This window comes from Ursus americanus, chromosome 21 (assembly GCF_024610735.1).
Source record: "Ursus americanus isolate L20-20 chromosome 21, mUrsAme1.1.p, whole genome shotgun sequence".
NCBI classification, from domain to species: Eukaryota; Metazoa; Chordata; class Mammalia; order Carnivora; family Ursidae; genus Ursus; species Ursus americanus.
This window is the reverse complement of record NC_142147.1, coordinates 47,906,231-47,914,330: the sequence shown is the minus strand read 5'-3', so window position 1 is coordinate 47,914,330 and position 8,100 is coordinate 47,906,231. Positions and strand designations below refer to the sequence as shown.

General features: G+C 47.8%; 1 pseudogene; it reads left to right on the top strand.

Annotated features, from left to right (window-relative positions):
- The first annotated feature begins 807 nt into the window (after positions 1 to 807).
- Positions 808 to 5,002, top strand: LOC123797597 (V-type proton ATPase subunit G 1 pseudogene; annotated as a pseudogene).
- Positions 5,003 to 8,100: the final 3,098 nt, after the last annotated feature.

Sequence of the window (8,100 nt, the reverse complement as noted above, 5' to 3'; positions counted from 1 at the left end):
ACACAAGCAGGGGGAGTGGGAGAGGAAGAAGCAGGCTTCCAGCAGAAGAGCCTGATGTGGGGCTTGATCCCAGAACGCCGGGATCACGCCCTGAGTGAAAGGCAGACGCTTAACGACTGAGCCACCCAGGCGCCCCGATACTGCTATTTCTTGATAGCCAATTTTAGACGTTCTGTACCGACTTCCTGCTACACTAGGTGAGGCTTGAGCTCAGGTTGACGCCACTTTCTCCCTCCCAATGAAATCATGTCATAATTTTTATATCAATCAATCGTTTTTACAATGTCATATGTAAATGTTTTCACTGCAGAGCCGTGAATATACTAGCATTTTCCTCTTCATACACACTTAAAAATCTTTGAGAATAATTAACTTTGTCACATGCTTAATTTTATATGCACTTATACTTAATATTTCTCAAATGTTCCATGTGATTGTCCATACTCCTATCAGTTCATTCAAGGTCTTTGTTATTTTTTTCTCCCACTTGAAGTCCTCTTTTTTTTTAAAGATTTATTTATTTATTTATTTATTTATTTGACAGAGATAGAGACAGCCAGCGAGAGAGGGAACACAAGCAGGGGGAGTGGGAGAGGAAGAAGCAGGCTCATAGCAGAGGAGCCCGATGCGGGGCTCGATCCCAGAATGCCGGGATCACGCCCTGAGCCGAAGGCAGACGCTTAACCGCTGTGCCACCCAGGCGCCCCTGAAGTCCTCTCTCTTACTTTAATCTGGACGTGCTGCTCTCTAGGCCCGTGCTATGCTATCCTGGGACCTCCCTGAGTTGGACACTATTTCCTGGATCCCATGTCTTTGTCTTACCTGGTTGACTCTTCATTTTGGTGGAGCACACCCTCCAGTTGTTCTCTTAAAAGGGTGAAGAAGAGGTAAATATTTTCGGGTTCTTAAAAACTAAATATAGCTTCATTCTACCCTTCCCCTTTATTATAATTTGGGCTGGGTATAAAATCCTAGGTTGGAAATATATGTATCCGTTTACTTTCAAATCTCTTTGCACCCTGACTTGGAATGCAAGTTTAGAGAACAAGGGAAAGCTGTTTTTTTCCCCTTAGATTTGTTCCCATTCTCCCTTTCCTTTCCTTTGAAATTGTATTTGACTTTTTTTTTTTTTTTTTTTTTTAGAGAGAGAGAGAGAGAGAGACCCTGACAGTGGGTTGGGGAGGGTCAGAGGGAGAGGGAGAATCTCAAGCTGACTCCACACCCAGCACAGAGCCTGGTGCAGGGCTCGATCTCATGACCCTGAGATCATGACTTGGGCCAGTATCAAGAGTCAGACACTTAACCAAGCCATTCAGGTGCTTCTTGACTTTTTTTTTTAAGTTGCTTGCTCTTTTTTTTTTTTTTTTTTTTTGGCTTTTTGGCTTTTTGGCTTTTTGGCTTTCTTTCCTGGAAGCTTTTGGAATCTTCCCTCTTTCTCTGGGTCTGAAAATTCATTCATAGGCCTTACTGTAATCTTTATTCCTTAATTGTTCTGACCTTAAGTCTGTCCTCTCCATCTGGAGAGCCACACCCTTTGGTTCCAGGAAATTTTCTTACATATTTCTTTTCTTTTCTTTTTTTTTTTTTTAAGATTTTATTTATTTATTTATTTATTTATTTATTTATTTATTTATTTATTTATGTGACAGAGAGACAGCCAGCGAGAGAGGGAACACAGCAGGGGGAGTGGGAGAGGAAGAAGCAGGCTCCCAGCGGAGGAGCCCGATGTGGGACTCGATCCCGGAACGTCAGGATCACGCCCTGAGCCGAAGGCAGACGCTTTAACGACTGCGCCACCCAGGAGCCCCTTCTTACATATTTCTGTGTAGATTTCTTCCCCTTCATTTTCTTGCTCTTTTTCTGGAATCTTCATTATTTGGATGTTGGACCTCCTGAGTTGAGCCTTCAATTTTCTTAGGTTTTCACTACTGTTTTCCAGCCCTTTGTCAATTTCCCCTCACTTTCTAGATTCCCTTGACGTTAATCCTTCTCTTAAAATTTATGTTTCATCTGTAATTTTGAATTCCCAAGAACCTTTTTTTTTTTTTAAGATTTTATTTATTTATTTGACAGAGATAGAGACAGCCAGCGAGAGAGGGAACACAAGCATGGGGAGTAGGAGAGGAAGAAGCAGGCTTCTAGCGGAGGAGCCTGATGTGGGGCTCGATCCCATAACGCCGGGATCACGCCCTGAGCCGAAGGCAGATGCTTAACCGCTGTGCCACCCAGGCGCCCCCACCCAAGAACCTTTCTTGTTACTTAAATTATTCATTCTTGGCATAGCCTCCAGCTCTTACTTTATAAATGTGATATTTACTGTTGTCTTGCAAAGTATTTCACAAAGTAAACGAAACATAGGTGTTTCGTGATTCTTTTGTAGCTTTCTTGGTTTTTTTCTGTATAATGTTTGTTTCTTCTGGGCTTCTTTATTCAGTCTGATCTCTCTTTTTCACAGCAGAGGTTAGTTTCCTATTATTGCCGTAACAAATTACCATGAACAGGGTAGCTTACATAACACAGATTTATTATCTTATAACTCTGGGTGTCAGAAGTCTGAAATGGGATGGGGCGCCTGGGTGGCACAGTGGTTAAGCATCTGCCTTCGGCTCAGGGCGTGATCCCGGCGTTCTGGGATCGAGCCCCACATCAGGCTCCTCCGCTATGAGCCTGCTTCTTCCTCTCCCACTCCCCCTGCTTGTGTTCCCTCTCTCCCTGGCTGTCTCTCTGTCAAATAAATAAATAAAATCTTTAAAAAAAAAAAAAGAAGAAGAAGTCTGAAATGGGGACCCCAGGGGGTGATCGAGCTGGTTTAGGCCGCTCACCTTGGCTTCAGAGTGGCCGTCGCCACGACCAGCCAGGGGCAGGGCATCTGGCAACTGCTCCGGCCTGACAAGTGGGAGGCTGAGAGGGTGTCGGAGGCCTGCAAGTGGAAGAACCGGAGGCTGAAGCAGGGCAAAGAAGAAGCTCCGACTGAAATTGAACAGTACTGCCTGCAAAGAGAGAAGGAGTTCAAGGCTAAGGAAGCTGTACTCTGGTGTGGAGAAAGAGATGCAGGAGAAAAATGACCATCCTCAGACCTACTTCCAGCAGAACAGCGATGAAATCCTGGGTCACATCTTGGCCTTCGTCTGTGACATCCGGCCAGGAATCCATGAAAACTACCGCATAAATAGAGAGGGAAAGAAGGACCAGCTCTGCGTGTGGGTTGGCATTTTATTTATTTTTTAAGATTGTATTTATTTATTTTAGGGGTGGGGAGAGTGTGAGCAGGGAAATGAGCAGAGGGAGAGGGGGAAGCAGACTCCGCGCTGAGCGGGGAGCCCGATGCGGGACTCAATCCCACGACCCTGAGATCATGACCTGAGCCGTAAGCAGACCCTTAACCAACTGAGCCCCCCAGGAGCCCTCCTTTTCCAGTTTCTAGAGGCCGCCTGCATTTCTACCGAGGGTCTGTGTAGGATGAGTTAGGTATTCCCTGCGATGATACAGGTTTGTTCTGTCTTGTTCCTCACTTCCTGCTGAGTCCCCACCAGCGGGATTGTTAACATCCATACTTCTACTAACAGTCTGTTCAAGGCATTTGAGGCTTTTCCCATTATCTTCTCAACCTTCTTCCAGCCTCTGCTGGTTTTCCAGTTCCAAATCCACGTCCATGTGTTCAGGTATTTGTTGCAGGGACACCCCACTTCCAGGAGCAAAGTGTGTGTTAGTTTCCCATTACTGCTGTAACCAATTATCACAAACTTGAAGGCTTCAACAATACAAATGTATCATCTTACAGTCTGGAGGTCAGGCAGCTGAAATGGGTCTCATGGAACTCACATCAAGGTGTCTGCAGGGCTGAGCTCCTTCCTAGAGACTCTAAGGAAGAAGCGCTCTCCTTGCCTTCTCCAGCTGCTAGAAGGTGCCTGCGTTTCTTGGCTCTGTCCCTCCTGCCTCGTCCTTTCACTTACAAGGACTCTTGTGATCACACGAGTCCCACCCAGATAATCCAGGACGATCTCCCCATCCCAGGATCCTTAAACTTAATCCTGTTTGCAAAGTCCTTTTCGCCCACATAAGGTAGCAAAATAGAAGTAAATGAGGAGACAGGAGTCCCTGCCCTCGAATTCAAACACTGTCTGGACCTTTGATTGAAATTAATCAACGGGTACTACTTTTGTTGGAGGCATGCTAATGACAGAGCGGTTATGTTTTTACGGAGCCTTTCCTTTTAGAAACACATTCCGAGGGGTGCCTGGGTGGCACAGCGGTTAAGCGACTGCCTTCGGCTCAGGGCGTGATCCCGGCGTTATGGGATCGAGCCCCACATCAGGCTCCTCCGCTGGGAGCCTGCTTCTTCCTCTCCCACTCCCCCTGCTTGTGTTCACTCTCTCGCTGGCTGTCTCTCTCTCTGTCAAATAAATAAGTAAAATCTTAAAAAAATAAATAGAATAAACAAAAAAATAATATCTCAGATGCTGATCACTATTACGGAAAAAAACCCCGAATCGGGTGAGGCGGATATATTCTCGCACCTGATTGGGAGCTGTATTCGTTTCCTGTGGCTGCTTTAACAAATGACTCCACACTCCGTGGCTTAAAACGACACACATTTAGTTTTCATACAGTTCTGAAGGTCGGAAGTCCAGAATCAGTATCGCCGGCTGAAATCCAGGTGCTGGCAGGGCTGCGCTCCCCGAGGCTCGGCGGGAGAATCTGTTTCCTTGCCTTTTTCAGTTCTAGAGCTGTGTTCCTCGTACTTTTTGGCTCTGCCCCCTTCCTCCATCCTCAGAGCCTGCAATTCAGCATCTTGATCCTATTACATTGCCTCTGTCTCTGTCCTGCTGTTGGATCCCCGCCTCCCCATAAAGACATCTGTGATTACACTTAGGGCACACCTGGATATCTTGAGCGCCTTAACTTCCTCACACCTGCAAAGTCTCTTTTACCATATAAAGGAGCGTCCACAGGTTCCAGAGATCAGGGCCTGGAGATCTTTGGGGACCGCTATTCAGCCTAACTAGGGAGTACTGCAATTTAAATAGTCAGGAAGGTCTCGCGAGGAAAGGACTTCTGCGGAAGGCTTGAGGGACATGAGGGAGGAAGCCACGCAGAGATCTGGGGGAAAAGCCTTCTAGACAGAGGGACGATTGCAGGGGTCCGGAGGAAAAGGGAGGCGGTCATTCTAGGGTGGCTCTGGAGATCCCTCACTTCTGTTGTTCATGCCCTTGGGTCCCTCCCCTTGCCCTTGACCATGAACTGGATGTAGGGATGTATTTTTTTTTTAAGATTTAAAAATTTATTTTGAGAGAGAGAGAACGAGTGGGAAGAGGGGCAGAGGGAGAGAGAGAATCTCAAGCAGAATCCGTGCCAAGCGCAGAGCCTGTCTCAGGGCTCGACCCCATGACCCTGAGATCAGGACCGGAGCCGAAATCAAGAGTCAGGCGCTCAACCGACTGAGCCACCCAGGCGCCCCAGGATGCATTCCAAGAAACAGAATACAGCAAGAGTGATGGGCTGTCACTTCTGACATCAGATTAGAAAAGACCATGACTTCCATCTTCCTTGCGTCTCTCTTGGGCTTCTCTTCCTTCTCCATTGGATGAAGCGGCTGCCTGCAGAGCTGCCCACGTGGCAGGGACCTGCAGGTGGTCCTGGCCAACAGGCAGCAAGGGAATGAATCTTGCCAGCAACCACCTGGTGAGTTTAGCAGGGGGATCGTTTCCCGGATGAGCTGGGCTGTCTGCAGCTGTGTGCAATTCCTGACCTACAGAAACCTTGATATAATAAATGCTGTTGTTCTCGACCATTACATTTGGGGGTAATTTGTTGTACAGATAAGCCGGCTCTTGCAGGTGTGGTGCCTGCGTGGAAGAGCCAGGAACCCAAGGGTAGCTGGGAGGAGAGGCTGGGGGGCAGGGGGAACAGTGAGAAAAGACGTCAGGCAGGTAGCAGAATGCTTGCTATGATGCCTGGCTCAAGTCAGCCCAATACTCCATTTCATTTTATTATATTCCTGGTTTTAAGATGTCCTTCCTTCTCCACCCCACCCCCAGCTTGAACAAAGTAACCACAGATGGGATGGGGGAGTCCAGAGAAGGTGCCTGACCCGGCCTGGGGGGTGGTGGTGGTCAGGGAGGGCTTCCTGGAGGAGGGAATGTCTCTGAGACCTGGAGGTGAGTGAGGAATAGGAGCAGGGCAGGGTAAGGTGGGGGTGAATGGGCAGCAGGCACAGGACATTGCTAGAGAGAAGTAGAAAGCAGAGGCGTAAGCAGCAAGATGGGGCTAAGCTGCTGCATGGTGAGTCCAAACAGTGGGAAGGCATCACCACGATTTACTCCCGGCTCTCTGAGGTCACGGTGTACAGGTTCTCCCCGTTTTATTCTCCTTGGACGTGATGCTGCAAGGAGCGTCTCTGTGTGTGTAGCTTCAGTTAAATCTCAGGGTCATGTCAGTAACGTCACTAATGCTCAACATGGGTCCCCGCTACCAGCACCGCTTTGAGTCCTTACTTGCTCCCTAGGATCTATTTTTGGAGACTTTGTCTAACTTTGGAAGTATGTCCTCATTTGCATGAGTGTGTAATAAATGTCCTTTGTTGAGATAAGCACCAATTATCCGCATCCCATGCCTATCCCAGCCCTGCTCACTCCGGGTCGTCACCATCTGGATGGTTCTGTCTCCTCCACAGGACAATGCGCCCCAGGAGGACAGAGCTGAGGCTGTCTTGGTGACCTGTGGGTGCCTTTGGTTCAGGATGTGCACAGGGCTCAGGTAATAGAGGATGAGTGAATGAATTAACAAATGAGAGAAAGAGAGGGAATGATGAAGGAAGCCATAACCTTGGGTGGCCCACTGCCTCCTGCCTCTGGCTCTCTCGCTGAGCCCCGTGGTTGTATCAGTGAAGCTCCTTCTCTAATCCCGGCTAAACAGAGAATTCGAGCCTCACTCTCCTTCTCTGCCTTGATCAGTTTCAGAAACTATCACGCACACAGGTATAGACAGACACTGGAATAAAATGGGCTTTGGGCAACTCACCTCACCTCTCTGAGCCTGCTTTTTCACCTGTCAAATGGGGATAATAAAAGGATGTGATTTATAGGACTGTCACGAGGATTCAAGGACACAATTCTCTCCTCTAGCCTTAACCACAGACTGGCTCTGCTTGCCAGACTTAGTCCTTCTGATTCATGTACACAAGGCACCCAAGTGACTTATGGGCTCAGAATGCAAATTTGACCATTTCTCTCCCCTCCCCTGCATATTCACCCCTTCAACAAATATTTATTGGTTGCCCACTGTGTGCCAAGCTCAGCGTCAAGGACCGCAGATGTAGGAGTGAGTAAAATGGACAAAATCCCTGTCCTTAAGGAGCTGAACTTCTAAACAAAATAAATAAGTCAAATATTTAGTATATCAGATAATTTGATGGGCTCTAAAGAAAAACAAAGCAGGGGAGGGAGCTATAGTGGGTAGTGTATGAATTTTTGTGTGTGTGTTGGGGGGGTTGAATTTAATTTGGTGTCACTGAGGTGACACTGGAGTGACACTGAAGGATGTGATGAAGTCCAGCCACGTGGACATCAGGGGAAAGAGCATTCTAGGCAGGGGACATAGCAGGTGCAAAGGCCCGAAGGTACGATGTGCCTGGAGTGTTCTGGAAACAGCACGGAGGATGATGTAGCTGAAATAGAATGAGCTAAGCGAGAGCAGAGGGGATCTGAGTGATAAGGTGTGTAGATGTGGGGGTGATGAAGGGGTATGCTGGTTAGACAAGGTGATGCAGGCCACTCTAAGGATTTTTGGCCTGGCCCTGCCCCTGCCTCCAGCTGCATTCTCTCTACTTGTCCTTGCCTCTGTCCTTCCACCACACAGGCTTCCCTTCAGCGCTTTGAGGCATCAGCTTTCTTCTGGCCGCAGAGCTTTGGTATACAATGTTCCCTCTGGTTGGAACACCAACTGACCCTTTCCCCTTCTCTCATCCATCCCCTTTGGCTAGTTAGTTTCTTCTCATACTTCCTGTGTCTACTCAAACACTATTTCCTCAAAGAAGGCTTTTCTGACCACTCCACACCCCCGTAGCTGACAGCACGTTTCCTGTATGTAGCCCTTATGGTT